The following is a 16444-nucleotide window of genomic DNA, read 5'->3' as shown; positions in this document are numbered from 1 at the left end:
TTCGAAAGACTAAACCCTCCCAGACCGCAGTAGTGGCTTGCAGAATATTGCTCATGTCTAGGGGATGTTTTTAAATGAAATCTGAAGCTGTGGGTCTGCTCTAGAGCCTGAAAACAACTTGGAAATCTCAAAGTGTCCTACCACACACAAATAGAAAAAATAATGTCACTATGTCAAATGCAGACAGTCTAGGAAACAAACCCACCAAGGAATTATTGATCATCTCTTCACACGTCCTTAATAAAATCTTGGTCTAAAACCTATCCACTATACGCCATCTGACACACACTGAGATGAAATATGCTGCGTGCTTTTGGCATCTAACACTCTGATGAACCATTTGTAAGATCTCTGCAGAATTTCACATTCTCAGTAGCACACTTTTCTAGGGCAGTGATTTTCACTGTATCTGTGGGCTCTTAAAAAAAAATTAGTCTCTGAAGGGCTTAAAAAAATACAATCTGTAGATTGTTGTACAGCTGGTTTGAGCTTGCCTTGCTTAGTAACTTTCACAGAGTTACTTAGGAATAGCCTAAGGTCCCCAGCGATCCTGTGGACCCTGAAACTGAGATTTGCTGTTGTAAGGCTTTTACAGGAAGGGCTGTGTGGGCTGCCTGAACTGCAGCCATGGAGGTTTCCAGTGCCAGGGTTAGTCAGTCCCTGGCCTTAAACACCTCCAAACAGAACACGTCTCCATCTCTGAGCACTGACAGCACTCAGAGGTGCTCAAGTGGGACATCTGAGCAAGCACCAGAAGAGCACTGGTGGAAGGGTGAATTCCTCCTGTGCATAAGCTGTGGAGAAGTGGAGCCTCAAGCAGCTGCAGCAAAGCTGCTCCATCCTCCTGCAGCAAGGAGAGCAAGGAGCCCAGCCAGCATCCACCATCCCTCCCAGCCCCTGACCCACGCTCCCCAGCTCAGTGCCCCCTGCTCCCTGAAAGATCACAAGGGCCCATTTTACTCCAAGATATGAAATTTGTGTTGTTTCTTTATTGTGCATTAATGAAACCCTGTTTATTCTAGGCTTTTAATTCTTTCCATCTATTATGTTTAGACAACTCATTAACAATCATTTGTTATCATTAGACTTCAATTTTAAGCTTCTTTTCCCAGAGGAGGCAATGCCGTGCTTTTAAACATATTTGCATCATAAACAATTTCAGGGCCCCGTGTGCCATATATTACCCTGGCCTTTCCTCCCTTCTTACCAGCCCTTCTGCTTACCCGGACCTGAAGGCGCCAGAAGAGGCTTTGCCAGAAGAGCCTTGCTGGGATTTGGCCTGGTGCAGGGTGATGCCTGTTCCCCGAGGCCTGCAGCCACAGAGGGCTGTGCATCAGGACGGCGTGCATCAGGCCTGGTGCATTAATAGCAAACTCTTGAATCCCAGGTCATGTAATGGTACTCTTTCCACTGGGATTAATGACTACATGCTGCAGCTGAATTCATTAGGGCCTGTTAAAGATATCGCTCTAGCCTGGGATAATGCGTGGGCCTCATTCTGCTCATTTATGGTTGTTCAGCTCCACTGGATTTAGTGAAGTCATTCCTGATTTGCAGCAGGGTCCCCTGTGTGCGTGCTAGATAAGCACTACGTCACACTCCGCATTCACTGACAGCTCCCAGCGGGCAAAAATCTGATCCCTGTTATGTCGTGTAAATCCAGATCAACATTCAGTGAGGCTGCAAGGCATCCCTTGGATATGAACTGGCAGCAGCGTGCACGGAGCGTGGCCTGCACGAGGAAACCTGCTTTGGTACAAGGGAGGTCCTTCAGTTATACAGAAAGTAGGGAAAGAGAAACGGGAAGGGGAAAGGCAACCAAGTCTTGCTTGGTTCTTTATTCATCATATGCTGCTCATTGCCAACTCTGCCAACAAAATATAGGGGGAAAAATCACTAACCTGAAAGCTTTTCGTGTATGTCTTGATTTCTAGACACTCATTCTGAATTGTGCTGGAGGAACGCTGGACATGCCAGCCATGCCTGCTCCTTCCCACAAACTGTTGAGCAACCTGATGACATCATTTAAAAATAAGATTTTAGCTTATTAATGACATTGCTAGATCATCTCTGTCCGTGCCAAGTCTTGTGCTGGTGCTAATAGGTGGTGCTTGTTGTCCTGATGTGCTGTGATTTTCCTTCTAAAGCTCCCCTGATAGTGCTACCAGGACAGGAACACATACTTTGGGACTACCATGCCCCTACAATCTCAGATGTCAAGCCACAAGAAAACTGCTGCGCAAATCCTCAGCTCTGCACAGCTGTGAGCTGGTGCTCAGCTTGGAAGACCCGAAGGCCATACACAGGCCTTTCACCTGTTTAAAGGCCACTTCACACCACTAAGTGCAAAGGTGGCATTATGCTCAGTCAAATTTTGTTGGCTAGAGTACTGAGTAGAGTACATTTTTTCTTTGCTCAGAGCTAAGTTTGAGTTGCGGGTTCTCAGCTGACACAGAGGTTGGCCAGTCTTACAAACACAAGGGGACAGCAAGCCGGGCCACCACACATATTACAGCCTTTCATGGGGATGTCCGTAGCTTAAATGAAGATGAAGAAAGTCCATTCCTAATACTGTGGACTGTTAAAGGAGGCTTTACACCTCTGATGAATTCTACAGCCTATGCTTGAGGTAACGATGACCACAGCTGCATGCTGGGCTCCCCTCCAGTGCTGACAGTCTATGGACTTATGGTGGCAAGTGCTTGCTCCCCCTTTAAGGCCTGGAATATGCTTTGGCAGGAGCTGAGATTTGCCAGCTAAAGGCAGTAGTAGCTGAACTGCCCGGGGCTTGAATTAAAAAAAAAAAAAAAAAAAAAAAAAAAAAGCTGCAGATGATGCTTGCAAGCAAGGCTCCACCCTGCATGCTAAGTAAATTCCTGTAATTTTCTATCCTTCCTGTTGTTATTCTGATCCAATTAAAGTCACTGCGGTTAAGTGAAAAGTCATGATTGGCTAATTGGATTTGGGAAGGCAGAACACCCATCAGGGGCCAGGTTTAATTTAGGTTTCCTTAAAATATCTAAAGCCACTGGCAGGCTAGAGGAGGCAAGCTCCATCCTTGGATAGCTCCAGCTCAGCAAAAAGGGATTAGTTAGTTGCTGAGTGAGCTCCCTGCTGACTCGTGTCCATGGAGCTTTCCAATTCCAATGCCTGAGTCAGAGTCCTCCTGTTTTTGGAATCTACCTCCCACAATAGTCCTGCATGGATCTCCCACATGCCCCCTCTAAGTGTCTTGTCCCTGGTTTGGTACTGCACTGTTCACCATCTCTCCTGCTTTCTCTAAATATCAGCACAGTCCCCTTCCCAAAAACACACTTTCCCATGAGAGGGGTACTTCTATACGAGCCATGTACACAGTTGGACATGCTCTCCTGGATCAAATGGATCAGCACACAGAGAGCTCCAAACACTTCTACAAACACTGACAGGCCAGCCTCATCCAAATGCCCTATGTACACCTGGGGATCCAATCATCCAGGGAGGTGACCAAGACAAAAAAAGAGTTTCCATGAGTACTTGGAAGAAACCAGAAGCCTATCTGTGGGATTTCCAACATGAGGCATTCAAAACCAGTGTGCCATATCTGCTAAAACCAAAAGGTTCAATTAGGGGTGTACAAATATTTGATATCATCACAGATCCTAAGTACCTTCTCAATTCTAAGCTTCCAATAAGTTTCCAGGATATTTATTCTGTCTTACTACACACCTTGGACATAGAAACATTGAAAAGAAACTAAAAGGACAGCTGACACTCACGTGCTCACCTGATACTGAGAGCTGAGATTTTCAGAAACTCATTAGTTTTCAGGAAACTTGCAATAAAAATATGAGAGTTAATATTCCTGCCACCCTAACTCACCATAAGCCATTTGCATTAAGTCAGTAACAATTGAGAAATGTATCCTAATTACATTAAGAAATGTAAACAGTGGTTGGGATAGAATTTAGATTCACAGAATATTTCCAGAATAGCTTCCCCCCCCCCTCTTTTTTTTTTTCTTTTATTTTTTTTTTTAAGATAAGGCCTAAACATTTCCAAAAAAAAAAAAAGCTCAGGTACTGCAGATCTTGCACTCCAAACACAAGATTTTCAAGATTACTGGTCAGGTTAATACTTGTAAATATCTGCAGCATCAAATGCTGGAAGAATCACTTGAACAATCTTCTGACAATCTTCTGCTCCTACAGAAATAAAGGGAATTAAGATCAGCTAAAGAAATAGACACCTTCACTCCTACCTGTTGCATTTTATACTGTTACATGGAAGTTGAAATCCTGTCCAGTAGACAGGTGTTTGGCCACAGCAATACAGTTGCATCGTGGCGTTGGCTTTGTAATGGAGGAGACCAGGAAGAGAGCATAGACAGATAATCATTTCTGAATAAACTATGCAAGTGATTTTATCTTGCTCCCAAGAGAGGACAACTCCACAGGAAATGGTTTTAGACTATACCTGTCTTTGTCAGCAGGACTCAGTATAGGAAACAACATAGAAAAAGAGACATTGATGTCAAAGTTTCAGTCTAGAGTGGCTCAAGGAAAGGAGAAGATTTCCTGGATGCAGACAAGGTCAGCCAGAACATTTTTGCAAATATTTTGTTTTCAAAAATAAGCTGATTTCTAACAAAGTAGCAGTTATTTGTGAAACATGTCTACCTCCTTAAAATTGTTCAGCCTTTTTTTTTTATATCAAAATCAGTATTTTTTACTTTGGTTGACACCTGCAGTGGAAATATGTTCCCTGCCCCACTATTTCTAACCCCCTCGAGGATTTTTTCAAGGCTCATTTCAGCTGAGTCCTTTTTTTCGCAAGCCTGGCCCTTCCACCCAAGGATGCTGCTGCTGAAAAATCTTTAATATCATCTATGCTTTTACGCAAAAGTCTAACACATGCTTCCCTCCCTGTGGCCTTGGCAGTAGTGGACCACAAGTCAGAAATTGCCAGGACCCAGGCTCCCAACCCCTCCTGATCTTGGCATTGACTGCCTTTCAGAATCTGGCCCCTGAGGCTTCACAGTTGGCTCTCAAAAAAGGAAAAGGGCCCCTCCTTAAAATCACAGTCCGTGCAAGTTTGTGTCTTCCATGAAAATTAACATGCTGGACAGCAGATGGGACAAACACATGCTACAGGCCAGATCCTCACATTGGTTACATCAGCATCATCTGCAAACTTGAGGGAACAAGGGCAAACAATGGAACTAGAGCAATTTACACAAGCAGTAGGTCTGGCCTCCTGCTGGCTAACAGTAACAGTTTGGATTTTGAAGCAGGTTGAAAGAGAGCAAGACACCATTATCCAAAATCCAGTCCACTATAAAGCCTCCGTAAGTGGGCCCATTCTGTGACCCTTCATATCTCAGCACCACTTTGCCAAGCAACAGGCTCTGCAACCACTGCAGTGGCCCATGGTTACAGAGGTGACTTAATTTTCACCTCTCTCCTTTGTGCCTGATTTCTTCCTCCTAAAAATATGTGCTTATAGTACAAATAATCAGGGGTGCAATCTCATGGAAGTTACTGGCAGCATCCTGCAAAAGAGCAAAGCCCACAGTATTCAGACAGTGCACAGAAGAAGGGGGCATGACACTTTGCAAACAAAACATTTTCCTTTGGAAAGCCTTGACATCTTTGAACAGATCTTGAGCCAGTTCCGCCCCCAGTCAGCTCTCTCCTTGATTCTCAGCCTCACTAATCGGAGGATGCTCATTCCCACTTACATTTCTAACTGATAGCTTTTTTTCAACCACCCTCAAGACCAGAAGGGCCATATAACTTCGTGGTTCTGCACAAGCCCCCCTTTTCTCAAGTTTTCACACGTCCTACTCTTTGGGATACAATGCCTTCAGTTCCTTCCACTCATGCTACACATAAATATGTCAATTTATTATTTTGCACTCTTGGAGTTGGCACTTTACTGCTTTAGAATGCTGTGAAAATTCCAGCTGGAGAGTAGGAGCAGCAAGGATTACCTGCCTAGATAGTCAGAACTTGGATTTCTGACAACAGTGAACCGAGAATAAGCCTCTCTGGTTTTGGATCCTCCAGTAAGTGTAGCACAAAGATTTCTGTGCTCCCAGGTCAAACGTGTCTCCTTCATGGACAGGCTCTCTGGACACATCTGGCATGTTATCAAATTAATTTCCATTGAGCTTGATCCAATGTTCATCAAAGTCAATGGTGACATTTCCTGGGTCGTGCTGGAGGTCCAGTAATGCTCCATACCTTCCCATATGTAATCATTTAATTACCTCCCATTAATTACCTCTGCAGTGAGCTTTAAGACATTAAGTCTGCAACATCTCTTTCTTATGCCTCCTGGATCAGGCCTGTGCCCAGGAGAAAGGAACTGGCCTGGCCTGTATTAGAGGAAGAGTCCTACAGACACTTCATTCGCCCACAGGAGACTCAACAGCAAGGGGAAAATATATTTATCGTTACTTCTCTTGATCAGGATCTATTTCCTAAAGGACTCTTCAGAGCACAGAATTCTGGCTGCACGTATATGTACACGCATGCATGTCTGCATGCACGCATGTCTGCAGATAACTGTTCCCAAAAGGTCAAAGAGGACTGATACTCTAAAAACAATAAAGCTCTTAGCTCAACTTCAAGGAAGAGGCAAAAGCAAATGATCGGGGGGAGACAGAGAGAGGGGGGAGAGAGAGAGAGACAGAGATAAAGAGAAAAAACCAAGGGGAAGATGATTTTCTATCAACAAAACAGCAGGGACGAATTCTAGTTCATCTCATTGGAAACATCTCCTTCGTGTGCAAACAGCGCCTGGAGCCAGCACTAATCTCCCAGATTAAAGCCTTTTAATAGCAATTAGTCCTCTCCATGCACTAACCCACTGGACACTCCACTGCATATTTGGGAAAGGGGGGAGGCTGGAGGGAGTGTCACCAAGAGTTTAACTCATAATTGCCCTGGTATGTCCAAATGCTTGTCTCCCACACACACGCCTGTGCACAGGCCAGGTGCCGGCAGTGAATTCTGTTTGATTGCAGCAGAAAATAAGGCCGTGACAGCTAGAGCTGGATGTCGCACGTGTAAACGCCCGTCTGAACTGGATCAAGTCCAAAGACGGGAGGTGGGATTTCAGAACGCCACCATGGCAGGCCAGAAGCATCAGCCAGCCAGTCGGAAGCACTGACCTGCCACCAGCTCCAAGGGCTGCCCCAGCTGGCAACAGGCAACAGCCACAGCAACAGGGTGTCCTTAGAGCTACCTTCATGCTACCAGCCTGCTGAAGCAGCCCTGGTACTGCTCCTCCCTAAGACGCTCTCCACGACCCCTCGATAAAAGGATGAGAGACTTATTTTAATTGTTTTTGGTTGGTTCATCTCCGTATCCCACCCAAGGCCTTTTGTGACCATTCTGTGAGTGTTTACAGTAAACACGAGCTGGTGCCCCATCTGGGACTGGCAGAGGGAGCAGCTCCCACCTCCTGCACGGGGCGTGAGGGAGCCAGATTGCTACATCAAAGAAACCCAGGTCCTGCAGAAAAGGACCTCAGATTGCATACCAGCCCCCATTAATAAAATGAGCAGCTTGGCTGAAATGGCTGAGAGAGGGAACGGGAAAGCAGAAGACACTGGTGCGAAACAGCAGTCTCTGCACAGATACTCTGAACTTCCCAAATGACAAGCCAAGCAGAATTTCTTGGAAGGAGCCACATCAGCTGCCCTTCGAGCCATTAGACCACACAAACAGGACAGAGAAAAACCTTCCGTGAGGTGACTGTAAGGAGGGGAGGGAAAAGGACCCTGAGCCATTATTACCATCTCCCCCATGAGCAGCAGGAGCTGCCAGAACCCCTGCACAACCCGGTGGTGCCCCCCACCCTTTAACACACACAACATCCATAGGGGTACTGCAATTACTATTCAGGCTGGGGGCTGAAGATAGTCTCCTGGCCCTTCTTCTAATGTAAGGTTATTGTAATTGATATGAAGGTAATTGATAATGTGTTACGGTGAATAATGTCTTCAATTTTCTGCTAAATCCCATTTTTGTAGCCATCTGGGCTCCTCCAACTGCCCCCCTGGGACGCAGAGTAATAGATAGTAATTATTCTCAAGTCATTTACTTTTTCAAAGTGTTTAGTGCTTATCTGTTTTACAATTAAAATGGAAACGACCCTGATTCACTTCCTTTCTTTTTTATTTAAATAGCATTCACACACACACACACACTCTCCTACACGCACTGGAGCCTGGAGGGTGTGTGCCTGTATGTGTGAGTGCATGTGTGTGCATTATTGTCATACAGAAACACACAGGACAGAGGCATGTGGTTCTTCATGCACCTTCACTGTCACACTGTGAGAGTACAATCACGCAACACTCACAGAAATACAAATTGTGTTCCTTCCCCCTGCTTGTCCCCATGGTGACGCTCAGAGTGAATGCCTCAGAGCACCCCACAGAAACACCTCTGGGGAGGGATGCATCCAGCGCACAACTTAACAATGCAACACCTCACCACAACCCACCCCAGAAACACACCACAAAACATACTTACCTGACCTATGTCAGGGGACCGTACGTTTTCACAGGATCAGCCACTGATCTAGAAATCAGCTGCGAGTGCATCAAAGCGGTACGATTTCACGCCAGCACCGGTAAGCTGCACGATGATAAACCTTCAAGTTGTAGCAACACCGGCACAGTCACACCTTGAAGAGTGCAGTTAGGCAGAAAAATGCAGAGACACAGATCAATATACAGTAGAGGCCAGAATACACATGTAAATAAACTAATGTAAGCTATTAAATGCACTGCCAACGCAAGCATGCTTTGCGCAGCAGCTGAGGCTATTTCAGGTTACGATCCAAAGTTCCCCAGCACCAGGAGAACCCCTTCAGGTTCTGCCTCAGCTTGGGGTATGCCAAGTGAGATGTAAACGAGCGTATCTATGAGGTTCATGGGGAGCCACCACGCAGAAGGACTGAGGGAGTACAATAACAGTTATAGCCTAAAATCCTAACCAATTTGAAGCTGAACTCCAGCATGCAGAAATAAACCCTGTGGAAATGCTGATGTTTCTATAACGATTTGAGAAGGAACTTGAATGACGGGCTGTGTGGCCCGTAAGACTTGAGAATGGCACTGTACAGCTGATTTTTAGAGCCTATACCCTGCCATGCTCTCCCATCTCCATACCTGTCAGCAGCCTGCACAGTTTGACTGCAGTAAGAGTTACTTCTGCTGTCTTAAAGTTTCTGCCTTTGTCCCAGAGTCCTCAAAGACATGTCCAGGTGGTGTGAGAAGTAAGAGCTGAGGAAAGGGAAGATGGTGAGGATCCTGGGACAACCCTCTGAGTGCTTTATAGGTTCAAAGTTGCAAGCATTCATCCGGACTTCAAGGATCAAACCTTTTAAAGATGACTGCTCGTGTCCAGTCATGACTTAGACCAAACAAGCAGCTTGCAACTGAAAGAGCCCGGCCTTTGCATCTCAAGACAGACTCAAAGCGTAGGCCACTATTTTAGAAAAAAAAATTATGGCACTGAATTTGGATTATAAACCAAACCTTCCCTGACAGACACCCGTAGCCCTGGCGCTCAACCCCTCCCCAGCGATGGCACAAGTAACCAGGGCCTCCATCCCACCACTTGGTGACCCAGCCGGAGCAGCAGCTCACTACGGGACCTCCTGTGACCTCCTCAGAGCAATGGGGAGGAGAAGCAGGGCCCCTGGGAAAGGGCATCTCGCACCGCTCCTTCTCCAAACGCTGGGATATGGGGCCATTGCCTAACGCAGCACACGGGCGAGTCAATCTTTGTACAATTAATTGAATTCCATACACATATTTTCGCCTGTCTGAAGGAGCAGATGACAGCCCCCACAACCCATGGCACCAGCAGAGGTACTTGCAGGCCTTCCTCCCCCACTCCCAGTGAACCACTGGAGCGCTGCTGTCCCTTGCTGCCAGGCAAGGGTGGCCCGGGGCTTGGAGCAGGAACAACCTGCCATGCTTTTGTCTAAGACTGTAACTGTTGGGGGCTGTTGAGCTGCTGTTTTTTCCCCCTCTCTCCCCGTTTCCTTTTTAATTCTTTTTAATGACTTTCCCCAATGCAATCGGCAGAGGACCGCGCAGAGACTGCTTCCCCCTGCTGAGAGGGAAACAAGACTGAGGGAAAAGGGCACCAAGGGACCTGTTCGCATTCTCTATTCATCTCTGCCAGCCCCCGTTCCCCGGTGACTAGCCCCACGCAGCCGGGCTGCACAGAGCTAGCACGGAATGAAGCAGAACCTGAGCCAGGAGAAGCTCAGCCGGCACCACGGGGCCCGGCTGTGACAGGCATACCAAAGCAAGCCAGGGCATCCCAACCACGAGCGTGGCCCATATGGTCCTGCCGCAAGGGCAGCAGTGTGGGCTGAGGAGGGGGGGAAATGGGTTGTGGGTTTACACAAGCCCTCCAGAAGTCCCCTAACCAGGGGGAGCGGATGGAGCCCACAGCTCTGCTATTAGGGCATGCACATGAGCGCTGCAGCTCAGGAAACCTGCTGCTGGGAAGCCATGGAGCCTGGCAGAAGCAGAGCTCGAGACTCCTGCACTACTCACAAACTCCCAGGCACTCCCAGGCGATGCCATCCTTTGTTCCAGCAGCTCCCCCAGCTCCAACCTGAGAACAAGCCTGGTTGAAGCCAGATGGCTCTTCTTCCATCTGCTCCCCGGTACTCGGCCGCGTACACATCAGGGAGCAGGGTGACTGGCTGGGCAGGGAGGAGGACAAGATGGGAAGCACTGCAAGGAAGCAAAGTTTGCTCCAGCTGGTCCTATTTGGTGAAAGCCAACCCCTTCTTACCCGGTCCCCATCCCAGCCAGCTGCAGGGAGCGCCTCACCTTGGCAAACAGCCCCCACACTGCACTGCACATGGGACAGCTCTGGAAAAGCAGCTGCTGCCATAGCAGGCTCCCCTGATTGCCAGGCTGCTGCTAACGAGCCATGCATATGCCAGGGTTGCAGAGAGAGGGGGAGAGCACTGGGCTGCCAGTGGCATGGGCTGGAACAGAAGAACTGGTGTGGTGAAAAAGCCATGTGCTTACTGTACTGCTCGTCTCTGCAGGGGACGCCTGTCCCAGTTCAATCCTTAGCATTTCCAGCACCAACGAGACGTAATCCGCTGCACCATGTAATAGTTATTTGATAATCGATCGCTTTCCAACAGGAAGCTTCAGAGCACTTTGTATCAGGTAGGACAACTTTAACTAGCTTTGCTTTCTGCTGGAGGAATCCATATTCTGTGCTATGTGCGTTCACTGATTCTGGAGGTTTTCCACTGAGGAAAAAGGAAAATCTCAAACTGCTCCCCTCCTTGGAAATTTTTCTGCAGGGGGAAACAAACAGTCCTCTATATTACATCAAGATGCAGTAGGTACAAGCAGAAACAGAGCCTGCCTGCGCTCAGTGCTACAATAATTATGTTTTTAAAAAAGTCACAGGAGGACAGAGCCTTCAAATTTGAGAAATCTTGCAGGGAATGGGGGAACTGAAGCATACAGAAGCCTCCAGGCACATGCCTGTGAGTTAGTAAGAGGATACAAAAGATTCATGTATGCTAAGATTCTGTCATAAAAAGTGAGCAATCAGTAGCATGCAGGGAAACCCGGGGGAATAGGTTTTCATCTCTGGGAGGGTGCCCAACTTTGTGTTTTCCCTGAAAAAAAGACGACAGCAACATGTGCTGCAAAATGACTTGAAGTCTGTGACCGTGAGGGAAGGAGTCATAGTAAGTATCAAAAAAGCAAGCCAAACTCCAGCTGGAGCCCAAAAGCTATACCTATGTAATTCTCCTCAGCGTGGTGGCAGAACACCCTGCCGTGATCTCAGTTCCAAGCCAGGCAACTTGCTCAACTTGCCATGAAGTCTACATCACAGTTTAGCTCTAAAGTGAAAAGCTTTCTGATAGAGATCCTACAAACAAGCAGGGCATCAACCTACCCAGTGCGAAGCGCCACCATAGAGAACTCTTGGTCCGTGCCATAAAAGAAAAGAAGGTACAAACTCCTCTGACGTTCCCACTGCCCTGCCAGCTTCAAGGTAGATGAGGAGGATTGAGAGAAACACAGAAATATAGTCTGGAAAAAGCAATGTAATAACCCCCACGTTGCCTTGTTGAGACCAATACATACAAATCATCCCTGGTTGATGTTCTGGAACATGTCCAGCCAAGATCCCAGAAGTTACATGGTAACCTCTACCAGTGCTTCCATGCTCTGTGAGATAGCAAGGGCTTTCTACTACCCAGTCTCCTCCTTTCTAGAGATACCTGTTTCTTTCTGCTCATTAGCAAATGGGCACAAAAAATGGTTGTTCTCACTCTTCTCTGTATCATCCATTTACATGCTGGGAAACTGAGCATTTTACACCCATAGTTTTCTCTCCTACATTCCTTTAAAGCAGTTCCTTAACCTCCCCTCATAGTACCTGGTTTCCAGCTCCATCCTTGCTATTTTTTATTGACACCCTCCAACAGACCAACACAGACCTGGAACTGTGGCGTTCAGCACTAGACAAGACCCCACTGCAGGACACCAGAGAGCTGCAGGAACCTCTTTGTGTCTTAGCAGTGACCCTGGCATTTATATAAACCAGACCCTTCCTGTAAAAGTGCAACATTAGTAATTTACCCTGTTTGTAAACTGCCCTCACTCTGCAATGCACCAGTTACCCCATTGCTTAGTCACACTGTGCCTTTGCAGCTATTGAATATTACTTGCCCAGTTTTAGTTTCTCCAGCATATCAAACTGCGTTCAGTTACAACCCTGTTGTCCAACAGATTTGCAGCCTTCTTCCAGCTCACTACCTCCTGCAGACTTTCTCTGGTTGGTTTCCATTTCATTATCAAAATGATTAACACAAATATTGATCAGAAGTAGACCTAGGCCAAACCTCTGCAAAAAACTCTGTTCCTTTTCAAGGATTAATTATGTCACGAATAAGGACCACGTTATATCCAGACAGCAGTAACTAGCATGAGTAGAAATCAGACCTGTGCTGAAGCCTGATCCAACCACATCCTGAATGAGTGCAAAGCAGATATCAATGTGAGGGAAAAAAAAAAAAAATCAGTTCTAAAAAATCAGAACAGAGGTTCAGCAGAGCATGACTGATAACTGGAAACTGGTCTTCAGCTCAAGCTGGGGTAGAAATCTGGGGAAATCCCAGGACTACACTTCCAGATGAAAAACTTGTTGACTGCCATTCCCTTTCTGGCCTAATGGACTGGAAGAGAGGAACAGAGAGAATCTGAAACTCTCAGCAGATTGCTTCCAGGTCTGGCGTTTCTCTTGCAGTATGTGAGGATGCCAAGCAGCAGCAGGGGATAATCAGAGTGGTTAGAAGATGTGCTTTCCTTCTGCTCTGCCATTCTATAGCACTTCATCCTGGTGAAGAAAATTGGGAATAGGAAGATTTGAGGTTGTTAAAATAAGAAAAATATAAAGTGAAATTCTGAAATGCTGAAGCTTTAAAAAATGCTTGAATACAAGTATTTGTCTAACATAAGAATAAGACACTGGGCTTATTGGAAGTTTTCTTCACAATATCTTAGTTATGAAGAAAACAAATTTTCAATTTTAGTAAGCACTGGAAATTTGGAGGAATCCTTCACAAAAGTAATTCGGGAACAGCTAGATGTGCAGAAAGCAAGTAACCCAACCTCACAGGAGACTGGGGGAAGAGAGGGGAGGTGGGGGAAAGCAAGTACAAAAGCTCCTCCATGAAGATATTTAAAACACTGGGTTGAAATAGCATCACCACAAGAGATGAAAGGGCAGAAGGGTATTTACAGCAAGTGACACTTCCCTGCTCACTGGATTATATTTACCACTCAGTCTTCCCCTTGACATGTGATGCAATCTCTGGGTCTCCTGCTGGAGTTTCGGGGTTGCAGATTGACAGACTGTTTAGGTACAAGGCCAAAACAATTACATCCAGGTAGAGACTACACAAACTCATAGTTGCACAACCCCACAGGCCTGTCCAGAGGGAACAGAGAGACAATGGCAGCACAAATGCTCCTTGAACAAAGCAGCAGGGAGATTTGGCAGATATCATGCTGGCTAGTAGCCAGAGGGTCCATGAGCCTAACAGCTCTGATCCACGCAGCACAACAGTAACCAGCTCACAGACACAGAAGACAGGTTTACAGAGGCTTTGAGAAGCCAAATAACACACCCTTACAAACCAGGATGAGCTAAAAATAAGCTATTACCAGGCCAAAAAAATAAAAATAAAATTCAGAAGGTAGGGAAAACACATTTAAAAATATATACACTGATCTACTACATATAGGTACTGATAGATAGCAGGGAGTCTCTGTGTACCTGTTTGACCTACCTGTGGTATAGATCCATCTATAGGGGTTTGAAAACTAACTTAAAGCAATTCTGCTCAATTTCAGTTTTCTAAAATCATTAAGACCTTCCCTCTTTCCTTCTGGAAAAGGTCAAAAAAGGCCAGTGAATTTTTAGAATAAAAAGGTAAGAGTTGCCACACACACACAAAATAAACGTAAAACAAGTAACAATTCAATGGACCCAATGTAATCAATGGATTAGTTTGGTCTGAGATCCCTCTCCAGATTTCTCTCCTGAAGTACTATGACAAAACATATTCTTAGAGAACCAGGCATGAACACCACCTGGTAAGACCACCTTTGTCTCACAGAACTTGCTCAATACAAAGGAAGCCAGGAGAATGCAGACCAAAGGAGAGCAATATGGAAATACTGAAGCATTGCAAGCTTTGATTCCCTATCCAGACCTTCAAAACTGCACAGAAGAAATGTGCTTCTTGCTGGAGACTATGTCAAAACAGTGCTCTGATATCACTGCTGCTCACAGAGCCCTTGAACAGAAAATAGCACCAAAACCTACCCATTCTCTGCTCCAACCAGTACTGCTGCACACTGCTACATGGCAGTTCTAGACACTCCAGACCCATCCTAAACAAAACCATCCCACAGCATCACTCTCCTTTCTGTCAGGAACTCTCCTGTAGTGAGGAACTCCTTTTTCCCACTGTCTTGCATACTCCCTGTGACACAGTCATGTAAGGTCTCGGGGATGTACCTTGCTCACCTTGCTCACCATATTCAGTTTCCCTGTATGACTCCAGCTCTCTCCCTCTGGAGCCTAACACAGCCTGTATTGGCCCCCAGCGTGCAGCCAAAGGCCACACCTTCAGCCCAGCATCACTCAGCAGAACCCAGCCACGGACAGCAGCCAGGGCACTGCACTGGGGTCAGCTGAGGTTATGCAGGAGCTGAGACACACCAGGTCCCCATCCCCTGCCAGAGGCTGCATGCATCTCTGCCCTGCTTCCCCAGGCAGGACAGGAGCTCTCCCTCCATCCCTTCACCTCTGCCCTCTGCACCCTGATAGCGTAGAACACGCCACCCCTGCACAATCCACCTGCAGCAGCCAGGTGGGCACTTCTTGTCCCTGCTGCCTCTCCCGGGCTCGCCTCTGTGCAGCCAGGCAAGCCCGCTGCAGGGTGAGGCAGGTCATGTAGAACCCGGGGCGGGGGCCGAAACGCGTCTCCCCAAGATGACTTCAGCTGCATTCCAGCGAGCCTGGCAACCTCCCGCACACACAAATAAAAGGAAATGAGAAACTCAGCAACAAAGAAACTGGCAGGGAAGCCACAGAGGCACACAGGAACGGGAAACGAGATTAAACACAGGCTCAAGAGCCCCGGCGTGCTGAGCCTTCCTCTCTAAAGCCTCCCTTTAACTTTGATGGGGGGGCACAGGAGTCTTCTTTTCACTTGAAAGGGCAAGAGGAGGGGCTGGATAAAAGGGATCCAGCATTATCCGGAATTGAGAGCACAAGAACGTGATACAAAGCTTAAAAAAAAAAAAAAAAAAAGTTAAGTGCAGGCACCCAGCTACCCTGCATGCCTTCCTTGGTGGAAATCAGAAGCTGAGGTCTGAATCTGGGCAGAGAAGAGATCAAAGCGGAGACATTACAGGAAGAAGTTTAATAAAGCTTAATGCAAAGTAGTTTGGTGAGCCCTCTTCCCAATTTCCCACTTTTTTTTTTTTTTTTTCCTATTTAACTATAGGAAAATGGTCATTTGAAGTCTTGCAATTTATGATGGGAGACATTAATCTAAATTGGTACACATATACTAGCCAAGAGTCCATCCCAATATATTAGGCCACATAACTGTGTTTATAGGCGTTAGGATAACTCATAAACATGCTCAGACTTCTGGCTAGCAGTGGAACTATTTAAATAAATTTGTTGCAATACTGAGATGGATTTCATTTGTAGTATATTCTCCAGCATCTATAACACACCTTAAAGAAGTCTTTGTTAAGGCCGAGTCAGAGCCCTGTGCTCTGTACATCATTGGCTCTGTGGTTTCCCATATGGAACATACATGTTGTGGAGCTGTCTGATCATGGATGTAACACATCTACCTT

General features: G+C 46.5%; 1 long non-coding RNA gene across 1 annotated transcript in view; it reads right to left on the bottom strand.

The window, feature by feature from the left end:
- The window catches only part of LOC137859630 (uncharacterized), a 97532-nt gene that overhangs the window by 27059 nt on the left and 54029 nt on the right, over window positions 1–16444 (bottom strand). The window contains exon 5 of the long non-coding RNA XR_011098423.1: window positions 8526–8679. This is a non-coding gene — a long non-coding RNA (uncharacterized lncRNA). The remainder of the gene's footprint in view (window positions 1–8525; window positions 8680–16444) is intronic.

The sequence above is a fragment of the Anas acuta genome, chromosome 7 (assembly GCF_963932015.1).
Source record: "Anas acuta chromosome 7, bAnaAcu1.1, whole genome shotgun sequence".
Taxonomy (NCBI): Eukaryota; Metazoa; Chordata; class Aves; order Anseriformes; family Anatidae; genus Anas; species Anas acuta.
The sequence above is the reverse complement of the archived record's forward strand: the minus strand, read 5'-3'. Positions and strand labels throughout refer to the sequence as shown.